Genomic DNA, 15,865 nt, shown 5'->3' with positions numbered 1-15,865 from the left:
TTTTTAATTTGTGAAAGCAGATATATGTATATATATGTATATAAATTGTATATATGCAAATATACCAATGATATTTGAATGCAAGTCAAATTACACATAAATATTAGGCAATGAATAGGTATATATTGAAAAACATGAGTAATTATAAGAATATACACATAAAAATGTGCATTAAAATACATAGAAATATATGTGTTTTGAGATAGGAAAAAGTGTGAGATGTATAAATACACATTTATTAATTTCCTAATGTACAGATAAATTATATGTGAACATATATAAATACTTATGTATACAATTATCAATTGTATATTTGAATATGTATGTAAGAATATTCATATTACTATATATGCTTTTGTATTAATGTTTAATTAGGAATGAGGTAAATTTAGGATTAGTATTAAATATTGTGTAGTGTAAAGGTTAAAGTTAGGGTATGAATATATGTAAAAAACCATGAGTATTCAAAGAATATCCATGTGAAAATACATATAAAGCATATATGAAAAATGAACACGGACCTAGTAAAAAAGAACATTATATGGAGAAATGTTGACAATAACTAAATGAAATCCACTGCCATATATATAGTTGGAAACATATATGTTTAATATATAATAATAGAAAATAGAAAAAGTACAAGGGAAAAAAGTTGATCTCAGGTATTTTAAAATAGTGAAGGCAAGATACCAAATGCAGTCATAAAGCAAGACTCAAAATTTCCTCAAGGATTTATTGAGAATAGATGATTTGAACATAGAATTAAATTATGAATCAGCAATAAAAAATAAGTCAAAGATCATCAGAAGTTTCAATTAAAGCAAAGACTTTTTATAAAATATATATATATATATATATATATATATATATATATATATATATATATATATATATATATATATATAGTAAAGAAAAACATTACAAGGAAAATTGGAAATGATTTTGAGCTGACAGATAACAAGGATCCAACAAATCAAAGCAATAGGAGGCAGATGAAGCAGTTCATAATTCCACCTGCTTACATTAGAAAAAGACACAGAAATAAAATCAGTGTTGACTCTGATTATGAAACTTGAGAAGCACTAATAATAATTTATTTCTAATAATAATTAAGAATTTGCTTAGAGTAGATATGTACATGGGGTCCAGGGCCAGTGGATGTAGCATATACCAATGTGCGATCACAAAGAGTGCAGCACCATAGCAGGCAAATGTGCAAGTGGCCAGGAGCTGAATGGTGTCTTGAAGATGTGCACAGGTCAGCTGAAGATCTTGACTTTGTTGTCACTGAGAGGCAGGATGGGGTGGGAAGAGAAAGGAAGGGAAAGGACTATTTCTTATTTATTTGTGCTCCTGGATCCTGGGCACATTGACCACAACCATAGAACTATTTTTTTGGTCTTTGGAGCATTTTTCTTCTAGGCCTACTCTCTGTGACAGAGGCCACATTACATAAGGTGCTCCTGGAAACTCTGGCACAATTCAGATTTTTCTTCAGTGAATTATCTGGCAAGATCATGGGGGAAAGCAATTACTTAGGCATAGACCTGAAATGAATCCTTTGTACTTGGAAGCACCATCTCCTCTCCTTCGCATATGTTGCAGTTCTTAATTTTAGGCAGATTACTGGAAGTATACTAATATAGTCTTGCAAAATTAAATTCCTGTGAGGAGACTCTCTTCAAAGGCCCTCTTTTGGATTAAATGGGGACTCCACTGTTCAGTTCTCCTTGACTTTTAGAAGTGCAGGGGACAGACTTTTAGAAGTGGAGGTGGGACAGAGTCCTTGCCTCCTGCCAGCTCCTGTGAAGAGCATCTGGGAGCCATGTTAAAGCCTGACCTGGACTAACGCCATTTAAGGAGCCATTCCAGATGGAGCAATGGTTTTGGAGAAAGAAGGATGTACTTCTTTGGGAACGGCTGGGGGAGCAGGGAAGGAAAAAGTTACTTCATTTGCAGTGTTGTTGAACAGTGTTGTCATTGAGTGCCAGATTAGAGGTCCTTTCAAACTTGGCTAGAAAGGAGGGCATTTTTAAAGCACTTGGAGAGGCTATGTGGCAACAAACATCTCTGTTCACCCGTGAATGACTTCAAGCCTCTATGTCACCATCAGGTCAGAATACTCTTTCTCACCCAGCAAAACAGACAGGCCCAGGTTCACCACATATGCTTCCATGAATGGTCAACCTGTGTTGGCATGGTTCATCCTGTCTGCCTGTCTCAAAGCCCCATGATTGGGTGAGGCTTACTGTTTTCAGAAAAGCCACTGGTGCCCTTGCATGGGTGCCCTGCTTCCCTGGGAGCTGCATGGCTGAACAGTGGGTTGAAAGAAAAGCAAAAAGGGACTGGGGTTTCTGGGCAGTGGACCCATGTACAGGCAGCACTCTTGGACATTCCCACTTTTTCCTTGATTCCTGGAAATCTTAAATGCATCTTCCCTTCTTTTCAATTGTTTATCTCAGGTATTTTGTCACTGTGTTGGAAAGTGATCTAATACAGAACTAAATGATGAGTCAACAAAGTGAACCATGTGGAAAATCACCAAAATTTTTGAAATGAAGCAAAGCATTTTAGTAAAATATACATATGGGGTAAAGATAAAACTTACAAGGAAATTTGAAAATAATTTTGAGCAGAAGATAACTGACATTCAACTAATCAACAGCAATAGGATGCATCTTAAGAAGTTCTTAAAGTACTGCTTCTACTTCAACTTGCTTACATTAGAAAAAGATACATGGATGGATAAAATCAATGTTGATTCTGATCATCCACCTTGAGTAGTTGCAAAAACAAAATAAAGCAAAACAAAAAACCAACCAACCAACCAACAAACAAACAAACAAAAAACAAGAAGGAAGAAATTAGAACAAAGTGGATGGAAAAAGATAATAAGGGTAGGCCCTTAGGTAAAATAAAGACAGGAGAAAATGATGACACCATAAAGAAAAACAAGAACACAGAAAAGAATTTCTCAAAAAGTTCACTAAACTTTATGAGGACAAGGCCAAGTAAGACGGAAAAGCACAATAAGCAATACCAAATACAAAAGTTATCTGAACTGATCCTATGATGTTACAATAACTTAGTACTATGAATACTCTTGTAATGATGTATGATATGAAAAACAATTATCTCAGTGACCAACATAGATGACAAGCATCTTGCCAAACCAATTATCAAACTTCCTCCCAGAAAAAGTGGATGCAGTGCCCAGAGCTCTGGCGGGTGCTAGGGGAAGAGCAGCAATGAGCAGGCTGCAGCCCAATGTGTAGGAGCAGCAAAACACATTTGAGGCAACAAAAGGAAGGAGCCAGCACTACTCTCCCTTCAACACACACACTCCGCTGCCACCCGCTAATGAGTGCAAGCTCATGCAAGGCACCTGAGGCTGCTAGGACTGCTATGTAACCTGAACATGCAGGAGGAAGGTGACCCAACAGGGGTCTGGCCGCCCAAGCCTCTGGGGGCCAAGTTGGTTGTCACTTCTGAAGGCTCCTTCTCTTAATTCTGGTTCGCCCATTCCTGTTGCCTGGTTGGCCTGGGTGACTATCAATCGCCCAAGTTCCTACACTCCATGGTGACGATTGATTAACTGGGAGAGATGGACGGCAATGTGCTCAAAAGGCTGATGAAGCTAAGTGAGAACCACCAAGGCAGAGGTTAGGAGCTGGTGGTTGCGATGGGTTGAGGGGCGGGGTGGATGGTGCAGTGCCTGGCGGCAGCTGGGCTGACAGCAGGGGCAGCCCCCAACCCTGGGGCTGGGGAGCGCCAGCAAACGCTTGCTGCTCGATTTTTTGCACACCTTTCCTATCAGAGGTTCGGTCCACCTCCTTTGATACAACACCCAGGACAATAGGAGGAACAAAGGCTCCAGGAGTCTGGAGTCCATCCGGCACGCCCAAGAGGAAGTGCGCCCTCTTGTGCTCTATCCTCTACTTGGCTGTCATCCTCTACTTTGAGTGGAGCTCCCCTGCCAAGGGCTCAGGGAGGACTGTACCATGACCCTAGTAGTGCAGACACTCCATCCTAAGCCCCAGTGAGCAGACGTCTGCTTGCTCAAAAGTGGCTGTGAGAAGTTTTCCTCTGCTTACCCAGAATTCTGTTCCAAAACCAACTCCCACCAGTGCCACTGAGTTCTGTCACCTGGGCTGCAGCTCCAGTGGAACTGCTCTGTGCATCCAGGCAGAGGGGTCCCTTGGAGATTATTCAGTTCCTCTGCTTCCACGGTGCCTACCACGCTGCCTGGATAGACATGCTGAATACCTTAGGGATCACAGTCCTGTTGAATGTCTCCTCCGAATGCCCAAACCACATGCAAGGATGCTACCAGTACAAAGGCATCTGGTGGAAGACAACCACAAGTCCGACATGGGCTCCTGGTTCATGGAAGCCATGGAGTAGGACTGTGCGGTGAAGGACTACCGTGGTCCAGGGATGGTGCACTGTTAAAAGGGCATCCTGTGCTCTGCTACCATCTGCTTGGCTTAGCAGGAATGAGGAGTGAGCAGCTGAGGCTGGAGAAGGCCTTGATCTGCATGGAGCAGCTGTCCCAGGTGCTGGCCACATCCTACCCCTCCAGGCCGCCAGCCAGCCCTTCAGGCCCCTTAGGGGAGCTGCAAGCCCATCTCCACCCTTACCTCACAATTTGTCTTCAGCTTCCCTATCTCCCTGGGTGTGCACTCGGCCCTCAGCCAACTGCTGGACCTTCTCAGCCTCAGCTCTACCTCTCCCAGCACTCGGAGCCACTCACCTAACCCCTAAAACCAAGGTTGCTGCCAGCAAGGGATGCAAGATCCTCATGGGGACTGAACAGTATATAAATTTGTTTCAAAAGTGCATAATGAGTCTAATGTCTACTATGGCAGATGTCTTTTTCTCCATTTATCATGCCTTCTACTGCTGCATAGACAAGTGCAGTTTCCCAGTCTCATCTGAAGTAAGAGTTCCAATTGAAACTGATTCTTCAATGAGATGAATTCATGTGAGACAAACCTACATGCGCATATGGGCAATTCAGGGTAGGAGTGGCATGTAGGTAATTTGTGTTCTTTTAAGACAGTGAGTGTCCAGTGGAACTGCTCTGTGCATCCAGGAGGTAGGATCCCTTGAAGTTGGGTTCCTGGCAGCAAGGTGTTATGTGGCACAAGTTGGGGGGGCAGTGTCCACAGAATACTTCTGTGCTGTATTGGGACCTTCCTCCTGGCTCCATTTTTTTCTAGCTGTGCAGAATCCAAACAGAGGTCTCTGTCCTTCCTGGAAATTTTATAAATTATGGAAATATCTTGAATATATCCCTTAATGTAATATAATTGCATTATATTATATAATTAATTACAAAACATAATTATATGTAATTAATTATATAATTACTGGAGTGAATTCTACTCTCTGCATATAAGACCTGGCTGATGCCTTATTTGTAAAGATTGAGTTGATTGACCTAAAACATGCCATTGCTATGCTAATGAGCTTTGATGAAAAATACCTGAAAGAATAACTTTTAGAGGAGAGATTGATTTGTTTCACAATTTCAGAGTGTTTAGACTACCAGTGGCTGGCTCCAAGGCAGAAATATTATGGGGGAAGGATGTGATGGAGGAAAGCTGCTCAGCACATGGGAGCTAAGAAGCAGAGAGAGAGAGAGAGGATGGGACCAGGACATATAGAGCCCAAGGTCATGCTCCCTCTGACCTTCTTCCTCCCATCATGACTCACCTGCTTACAGTTACCAACCAAGAGTTCATTCAAATTTTTAATTCATCAAATGGATCAATCCAGCTCTTGTAATCCAACTGTTTCACCTCTGAACATGGTTGCTTTGTTTAATACTTGAGTTCTTTAGGGGACATTTCTAGGTCCATACTATAACAATTGACTTGCCCATGGTTAATATTCAGTACATTTTTCTATTATTATCACTAGTGCTACACATACAGCAACTACCACAAGATGTGAAGGAAGAAAGGATCCATTCATAATAGCAACAACAAACCAAATAATTAGAGAAAAAATATAAGAGAGATGTGCAAAATCTATTGGAAGGATAATTTAACATACTAAGTTATACACAAAAAGAGACTTGAATTGATTTTTCTTAGAAAGACTTAATATCATTAAATTTTTTCTTCTGCCTAAAAGATTCATAAAATGCTGAGAGCCACAATGGAGTCTGTATGGCCCCTGGCATTTTGCCAACAGTATTGATTGACAGGCAAGGCATTACTATCCGCCTCTGCCGCTAATTTTGAGTTCTCGCACTACTTTCGAGCTCTCGTGGGGATTTCCAGGGATTCCCCGAGAGTTCCCATTGGTTGAGGAAGTGCAGGAGGAGGGTTTTCCGGAGGAGATATTTCCTGCTGCCGGGTTCCTGGAGGAGCCGCGTGGCATTCGGGAGATTTCCCCAGGAGCGTGTGTGAGGTTTTTTCTTGCAGTTAAAAAATAAAGTTTGTTCCTGCTTCAGTGGCTCGTGATTTGTGCCCAGCCAGACTGCGGCAATAAAAGACTATAATTTCAAAAGGAATATCAACATGATTTTTTCAATTTTAGAACAAGACAAGCTGATTTTTAAAAATTTTTAATATTTAGTTTTTAGATTTAGTTGGAAACAATACTGTTAAATTTATTTATTTATTTATATGTGGTGCTGAGGATCGAACCCAAGGCCTCACACATGCTAGGCAAGTGCTCTACTGCTGAGCCACAACCCCAGCCCCAAGAAAGCTGATTTTTAAAAATCAGATTGACAAAGATACTAAGGAAAAGCAAACTTACTTACTAATGAAAATGTAAGAGAAAATCATATTTAAAAGAATTGATATACAAAAGTGAATGAGAATGAAAAGCATACAATCAAAACCTTTGCTGGACTACCAATTTATAGGAGTACCCCCTAAAATAAGGTTTCATGAGAGACAATTGTGTTTCTTCCTCTTTTTAAACAGCCTTTTAGTTGTTGATGGACACAATAACTTTATTTTATTTATTTATTTTTATGTGTTGCTGAGGATCAAACCAAGGCCTCACACATGTCAGGTAACCTTTCCACCACAGAGTCATGACCCAGCCCCAAAGGAAAATTGTTTTTAGTCTAGTCAATATAGAGTGATACTCTTGATAGTGATTGTCACAAATGGTTTATTTAGAATACTATTATATATATAATAATTATATATTATATATATAATTTCTAAGTAGATTACACTATTCTTTGCCTAAAGAAAATAGCAGTCACTGATATTGTCAAGACTTTGAGTGGAGCAAAGGGAAGTTATCCTAAAGATGTACTGTTTAGAATAGAAGCTGATGTTACAGAATATATAGGCGTAGGTAGCTTTTATATTTTTACATCTCTTTGATTTGATTTTACTTTCACCTTGGGTGTCTTTTTTAATTTCAGCATGGGACATCTCTTTTGGTTTTCTGATCTTTGTATATTGAAGATATTTTCTTATCCTTACCCTGAAAAATGGAAGATTGCAGACAACAGCAAGAGAAAGAAACCAATAAAAGAATGAAGGGCACATGCTCTTTCTTGGACAGGTCCTCTCATCTCTCCTGCAGGCCCACTTGGACACTTCCTGAAAATGCCTGCTCCCCACAGAAAGGAGGACCCAGTCAAAAGAACAGTGGCAGTTTTTTCTTATTGCAAATGCCTTGGCAGTTGCCCTTCTCAGGTCAACTGTTAATTTAGAGCTCTGACTTCAACTCATCCCCAACACATATTAAGTCTACTACAAGAAGCACCACTCCCCTCATGCCCAAATCTGGAAATCCACAGGCTGTCAAGGACTCATGATACTCTGCCCCAGCACAGAACAGTTTTCTACTTTCCACTAACATGACCAGGCATGTCAGAATTGACCTAGACATTGACACACTACATACTAACATCAAAAGTATTTTCAGTTTTACTCTTAAAAATGCAATTAGCATGATTTGAATAAATTTTCAGGTAGCAGAACATGGAGAGGTTCCTGGAGAGTGGCATTCCTGGAGAGGGCACGGAAGCTTTGCCCCTCTTCTCCCTTACCTGTGCTCTCTTTCATCTGGCTTCATGTCAATCTATTCTGTAATATATTTTGTTGATAGACCAATAAATTTGCAAACACAAGTGTTTTCCTGAGTTCTGTGAGCTGCTCTAGCAAATTAACCATAAGTAAGGAGGGGATTAGGAACCCCAACTTATAGCCTACCCTCTATACATATAATAGATAGATTTATAAAATAAAATGTTTATATGATAAAATATAAATATACAAACAAATAAACACACACACACACACACACACACACACACACACACACACCCCACATACATGAGCACAGGTCACAGCCTATGCTTGCTGTTGAAATCCAAAGTGGAGCACAGCCTTATAAGATTCACCCTCAAACTGTGGTATCTAACCCTATTCTATAGGAAGTGTCAGCATAGAATTGAATTACAGGGCTCCCAGAGGATATCCACTAGAGAACTGACTGACTGTTAGAGGATCAAATATCCACACACATTTTGGTGAACAAAAGTCATTCTACATTAAGTATAAGAAAAGAGAAAATATACTTTTTTCTATAATTTAGGGATGTTGGTCTGTAAAAATAGAACCTCTGCCTCTGCCAACTCAAATCTTAGGGACTAGCCATAAAAATAGTAACATAAATAAACAGCAACAGTGATTTTTGTACAGTTGGTGATTTCTCATTTTGACACATGGTGAAAAGAACAGTTGGAGCCTTGGCCAGTTCATATTTCCCTTTTACATGGGTTTGCAATGCTTTCTGGGGTAGTAAAAATTGCCTTGGGTAACACAGTTTTCCTATGCAATAATTTGTTACCATTTTCTCCAACATCTTGCAATTTTGTTGGCATCATGTGAAACTTTTTAAAGAGATTATTAATAACATACTTTACCTCATTCTTCTATTTATGCACCTCTTTTAAAAATTTGATATCAAGTCCACAGTTATATTATTAGTAATTTTATAACATAATAAGATCTTACTTTGTATTTTTCATTATGTACTACTATTGTGAATTCCTCTGTAATTTTGTGAAGAATCTGCACTTTCTCTTTTTACTCTGGTTATGGAACATTTTAAAATGATAAATTTCCATTGGGGTATGCCTGTGTGTGTGTGTGTGTGTGTGTGTGTGTACACACACATGTATGTGTGATTTAAACTTTTCTTTAATGTTTTATATGTCTTTGTATCTGAAGACAAGCCAGGACATTTTTCTTATGTTTATGTTATTTTTTCTTATGTGTGCTCACCCAATGTGTCTTTTTTTTTTGTTCTAGAAGTCAGATTGGGACTCATTTACCTTAGCTTCCCTTTTATATTTCTTTATCTTCTTGTTATAGATGCTGTTACCCCTTGTGCTCTATTTAGAGAAAGACTTCAGCCTGGTCTCTCAGTGTGCTAATTCATTGTTTTTGCATTAGAAATAAAAGCTTCTCTAACTTTGGAGAAGAAAAATAAAATGAAAAAATTTTCTGACCTTGAATTTTTATATTGGCAATGATTTCTTATATTTGAGATAAAGAGGACAAACTATTAAGGTAAAAAAGAGATAAATTAAACATTATTTGAATCTTAAACTTCTGCTGTTTGAAATTTCCCATCAAGAAAAAGAAAATGGTAAGTCACATATAATATTTATAATATTAATAGTAATAAAATAAATTTTATTATTATTAGTTTAACAGTATTCAGGTATCTGACAAGATTTATGGTCATTGGACATCTTCAAATTTGTCAATAGTAAGACAAGCAACTTAAAGAAGGATGAAATATTTCAACAGATACTACACAAAGAAGGGAATGTAAGCATCAATGAACACCTGAAAATTTGCTCAAGAGCATAAGTCATCAGGAAAACAAAAATCAAGACCAACTCACATCCATCACAATGTCTAAAATTCAAATGACTATGCCAAGTGTTGGCAGGGATTTAGAACAACTGCAGCTCCATTTTCTGTTGATGAGAGGGATACATGTTAATATCACTTTGAAAAACAGTTTGGTAGCTGCTTATGAAGATGAGCATACACTAATCATGTGACCTGTCAATGCTGTCACCAGACATAAACGTATAAAACTAGAAAACTACATGTTTCCATGAACTTCAGAACTGCTATGCTCAGAGTAGTGCCCAAATGGAAGCAATCAAAATGTCCATCAACAAGTGCCTGAATAAAACAAGTTATCACAATCCTTGAAATGGAATAAAACTCCGGAATAAAAACATAAACTATTGATACGAGTAATAACATAAAAGAATCTCAGAAATATTATGGTGCGCAAAAGGAGTTAGATAGAAAAGAATGCATGACAAACTATTCCATTTATATTTAGCTACACAGGCACTTTCCTTCCTCTAAGGTGTTCTTGATAGGTATTTTGGTCACAGTGACCCAAAGCTGAATAAAACATTCTATTCATTGAACTTGAAAAATATGATTATATTGGCATATAAACAAATAAGCTAATGACATATCAAATCAGTGGAGGAAATGATAACTTTAAAAAAAATATCTCTGGAAGGAAATCATGCTGGAGCACTGACACATCAGATAAAAAAAAAATCTAAATGAATGTAAGCCCAAAATGTAAATAATAATAACAATAACTTAAACACTAATTTCAAGATAATTTTTAAAAGTATTTGTATAACATTGGCCTTGGGGAGAAGTTTTTCAACTAACACTGGAAATTTAGCAGATGTAAAGAGAAGAATAACTTATTTGGTAACATTAAAGCCTTCTAATTCTTCTCTGGGCAGGGTCTCTTCCTTTGTCACCACGTTTGGGTGTTTGTTCATTAACTTTTAATCCTATGACCCTGTCAATATCACAAAATAATAAAAACAATTTGAAGAAGATTTTTTAGGATTTTTTTTTTTCAAATGAAAGTAGTTTCTTATTTTCATTTCCACACTTACTCCTCTCAGCTTGTCCTTATTTTTCCTTATTTTGTGGACTAAGATGTCCAGCATTGGAGTAAGTGAACATGGAGAGAAATCCTCACCTTGTTCCTGAAGTTAGGTGGGAAACATTCAGTATTTCACTACTAAATGTATCAGTTGTTTGTTCTTCATAGACACATTGTGTCAGGTGAGAAAAATTACCTCCTATTCCTAGTTTCCCCCCCCCCAAAAAAAAAAAAAATTAGGAATGAGTTTCGATTTTGTCAAATACTTTTTAAAAATTTATTGAAATTATTGTATATCTATTTTTCATTCCTTGTTCTGTTAATGAAGTAAATTATATTCATTAATTTTCAAATATTGAGCAAATTTTACATTCCCAAACTAAACTTGTTTGGGTTGCATTGTTCCTGTTTTATATGTCTGGCTTGCTTTTGTAGAAGACTTATTTTTGCACAAATGTTTATGAAAAATACTTGTGCATATTTTTTTATTGTTGTTATCAGATCTTTTGGTATCAGATATGTTCCATTTGGTTTTGATATCAGGGTTAAGTCTACCTAAGAAATTAGTTGGGAGAATTTTTTCTCCTTTTATTTTCTAACTTGTGAATTTTTTAAAAAAATATATTTGTTTTCTAGTTGCACACAATACCTTAATTTTGTTTATTTGTTTTTATGTAGTGCTGAGGATCGAACCCAGGACCTCCCACATGCTAGGCAAGTGCTCTACTGTTGAGCCACAACCCCAGTCCTTAACTTGTGAATATTTGAATCACTTTTTCTTTAAATAAATGAAAGAATTCAATCTGTGAAATCTCTGAGAGTTAGAATTTTATTTGTGTCAAATTTTCAAATTATGGGATGGGGTTGTAGCTCAGCAGTAGAGTGCTTGCCTAGCATGTGTAAGGTGCTGGGATTGATCCTCAGCACCACATAAAAATAAATAAATAAAATAAAGCTATTGTGTCCAACTACAACTAAAAAACCCAAAATATTGAAACATTTTTTTCAAATTATAAATGAAATTTTTTTCATAGAGGGATAATCTTGCTGTCTTGAGAAATCTATGTTTCAAGAGATTTGTCCACTTCACCTAAGTTATTGTATTTCTGGATATAATGTTGTTCATTATAGTCCATGATTATCTCATTTTTAATGTTTGTAGAATCTATGGATACCACCTAAAGATAATTTTATTTTCTGTCATTTTTCTCAATTATTCTTGCTTGGTATTTATCAGTTTTATTAATCTTTTCAAAAACTTGATTTTTTTCTGTAGTTTATCTGTTTTCCATTGGGTTGATATCTGCTCTTTATTATTTCTTTGTCCTATTTACTTTGTATTTTACTTGCTTGTCTTTCTCTAGATTCTTAAGATAGAAATTAAGATCATTGGTTTTAAACTGTCTTCTCTGACGTCGACATGAAGTTATATATTTTCCTGTCAGTACCACTTTGACTGCAAATTTTAAAATATATTCCTATCATTGTCACTAAGTTTGAAGAATTTTCCACTTACTTTTGTGATTTTTTTCTTTCATTTGTATTATTTAAAAGGATATTATTTGTCTTTCTAATATGTGGGAATTTCATAGATACCTATTATTAATTATAACATAATTTTGTGTTCAGTAAACATAATTAGTATTTTAAAAATTTGTTGAGTTTATTAGGGAATGCAAATGGTAACATCCCTGATTATAGTTATTACACATTATTTTTAAATTATCATTTTGTGTTCCATGAATAACCATAAAATTATCTATTGACTTAAAAATGAAAAGTTAGTGAATCTTCCCTGCTTATTTGGTTGGATTCTTATTCTTTCTCCCTGATTATACACCAAGGGGAGGAAATCTAGTTCAAGTGTTATAACAATGTGAAACTTGAAAGACAAAGGCTATAGAACGGTGCATGATGGTTGTGCCATATTCCATGAACAAAATGTGCATGTGCATATGCAGATTCAGGGCTATTTCTCAAAGCACCACATGTGGGTTTTCTGGGCATATCCTTCTTTGTCCATCCTGGTAGTATTTCAGGGCCATTTGTTTCTTTTCTTCACAGCCCAGATTTTAAGAAATGAAAATTCAGGAAAAAAAGATGCTGGCTAACATAAGAAATAGGAAGATGAGATTTTTGCTGTTTGAATCAAAGAAAGAGTTAGTCACATTAAAATTTTAAATAGTTGCTTGAGCTGGGGATTGAATCCCGGGCCTTGTGCTTGCAAGGTAAGCACTTCATGAACTTAATAACATAAGTTAAGAGCTCAGTTGGCAGGAGATCAGGGCACCACTCAATGGGTGGAAGGGAAATAAATTTTAAGGTGCAAATGAAAAAAGACAAAATATTTGATTGTTTCAACTACAAAACTCTTATTTGAAAGTTAATTGTTGGTGTTTAGTGATTAATCTTGAGTTTCCTTTTTCTGTTTTGAGATGTGGTTTCTTTTATTTCAATAGGAAACCACAGGACTGGAGGTGTCTCCAAATTAATTTTCTAAAACAGTATGAAGCATGAGTTTTTTTGTTTTCCTCTTTCCTGATTTCAGAACCAGATTAGAAGACTTGTTGGTGAAGGAGCCATCAATGGAGAAAAATGCAGAATTGTAATTTCAGGTCAGAAAATTGTAATTTCATGGGGTGGTTGGACTTAGTTCTGAAAGGGCTGCCATTGTATTGAGGGGGGAGATGACTCTATTTATTAGAATCCAGGAGGCATTTGGATGGCAATGGAGCCCCTAGCAGATCTCCAAGGACACAACACGTCTTCTTCATTCTTTAACTTTTTCTCTCCTCCTCTTTTTCTTCCCTTTTCTTTCCTCTCCTTCTCCTCCTCCTCCTCCTCCTTCTTCTCCAGGTTCTTCTACTTCACCATTAAAAATAGAGTATTTGTTGAGGGCCACAGAGAAGTCTGGATGACACATGGCATTTTTGACAGAGGGAGTGGTTGAGAGGTGATGCCAGCAAGCCCTTGAGATGATGATGGTTATGTTAAGCTGTGTATTCAATTGTATATTAGACCCCAGCTGTCCGACTTGGCCTGCAATTTTGGAGTTCTTGCGGGGATTCCTGGTGAGTTCTGGTTGGTTGGGGAAGTGCCGGAGGAGGGATTTCCAGAGTAGAGATTTCTGGTTGGTGTGTGGTGTGTCCTGGAAGAAGGCTGTGTGCTTGGCGTTCGCAGGAGTGCAGAGAATAAAGGAGTTCCTGTTTTGAACCTACAAGACTGTGAGGCAGCTCAGTTATTTTGTGCCCAGCCAGACTGTGGCAAGTATTATTTCATAACCCTAACCCTAACCCTATGATGAATTTTCTGTAAATTCTGAAGGTCTTAAGACAGCAGGTCAACACGTAGTATTTTGTATTTTAAGTGCTACAATAGGTACCTGTCCTATTTTCTTTTCTGTCTCCCTTTATGGACTTTCACTATTTTCCTCAAAGAATTCTTCATGGATTTTATTTGAATTAGAAAAACTTGGAAGACAGTGGTAGTCATATATGACTGAGGTTTTCCCCTTTCCTTTCCTTTTTCTTTTTTAATTTCCTGGTGCTGGAGATTGAATCCAGGGTCTTGTGCTTGCAAAGGTTAGCACTCTATGAACTGAACTTTATGAACTGCACCAGCCTCCGACTCCTTTTTTTTTTTTTATTTCTTACAGAATGAGCTGTGTTTCTGCCACAACAGGGATAGAATATACTTATAAAAAATTAAATACTGGAGAATCTGCCTCAAGGATATTTTGCTGTCACCTTTTATTTATTTATTTCAGTTGTACATGGACTCAATGCCTTTGTTTTTATGTGATGCTAGGATCAAACCCAGTGTCTAACACTTGTGAGGCAAATGCTCTACCACTGAGCTACAACTCCACCGTTTGCTGTTGCCTTTTAAAAAACTATTAATTCAAACAGATATTTTGAATTATTTCTTATAATCATAAATGGGGAAATACAATAGCTTTCAAAACTTTTCTCCAAAAGTAGCTGGGAACTGTATCCACCAGTCTCAGACTTACAAGAGGTAATATGCTGCCGTTGTCATCGTAAAGTTGCTTCATAGTAAGCTGACTTACTAAGAAGAAATATTTGAGTTGTCCTGTGACCATTGATTATTTTATCAAGGATACCAGCCCTTGAAGTTCAGAAGTAAAAGAAGGAAATTTGCAGGCTTGCAGCCATAAACTCAGGGTCAGAGAAGTGCTACCTATTGTAGCGCTTAAAATACATAATAGTATCTTTTAACCAGCAAAATATGCCCTTCCCTGTGAAACTATACAGGCACGTCCTTACCATTGACTACATTATTTTTAGATTCAGTAATGGGTCTGAGCAGTTTCCAATGATTCAGCTAATTCTGCCAGCAAATTCCTATATTTCAAAGCCAAAATCATTCATGCAAATACTTAAAACACTCAAGTGTAAAGCACAGGTTGACTTCATATCCTCCCAAGGGAGTGGCCATGTCTCTACACAGGGAGGTCTATTGAAGGTTTTTTGTTGTTGCTGCTGGTAATAGTGGTGGTTTTGTGATAATGATTATAAGTTTTTGTTCTGTCATTGTGTTAATTTTTAACTATTTCTAGGAAATAACTATAGACTAATAGCTTTATTTTAATTCTGCAAGGAGAAAGAACACAAAAATTTTCTGAAGGATTATTTAAAAAAAATTATTCCAAAATTTATGGAATGATCATTATCAATTAAGGTTCTTAAATAAATTTATTGTGACTCAATGACATGCATAATGTGTGTTAAACTGTCATCTGTGGCCCACCTGTATCAGAATCATCAGTTTGTTAAACTGTGTCTGCATCAGTATCACCTGGGATACTTACATAAAGATGCAGATCCTTGAATAGAGTCCCACAACCACTAAAGTGCTTTATACTGCATCCCAGGGAGTCGCTAGCTACCACAATCCCCCAGCTGATTGTGAA

General features: G+C 37.1%; 1 pseudogene; it reads left to right on the top strand.

The window, feature by feature from the left end:
- Positions 1-4,255: 4,255 nt before the first annotated feature.
- LOC143404237 (dual specificity protein phosphatase 4 pseudogene) lies at positions 4,256-4,764 on the top strand (annotated as a pseudogene).
- Positions 4,765-15,865: the final 11,101 nt, after the last annotated feature.

The sequence above is a fragment of the Callospermophilus lateralis genome, chromosome 7 (assembly GCF_048772815.1).
Source record: "Callospermophilus lateralis isolate mCalLat2 chromosome 7, mCalLat2.hap1, whole genome shotgun sequence".
Taxonomy (NCBI): Eukaryota; Metazoa; Chordata; class Mammalia; order Rodentia; family Sciuridae; genus Callospermophilus; species Callospermophilus lateralis.
Note: the sequence above shows the minus strand (reverse complement) of the source record. Positions and strands in the feature narration are given on the sequence as shown.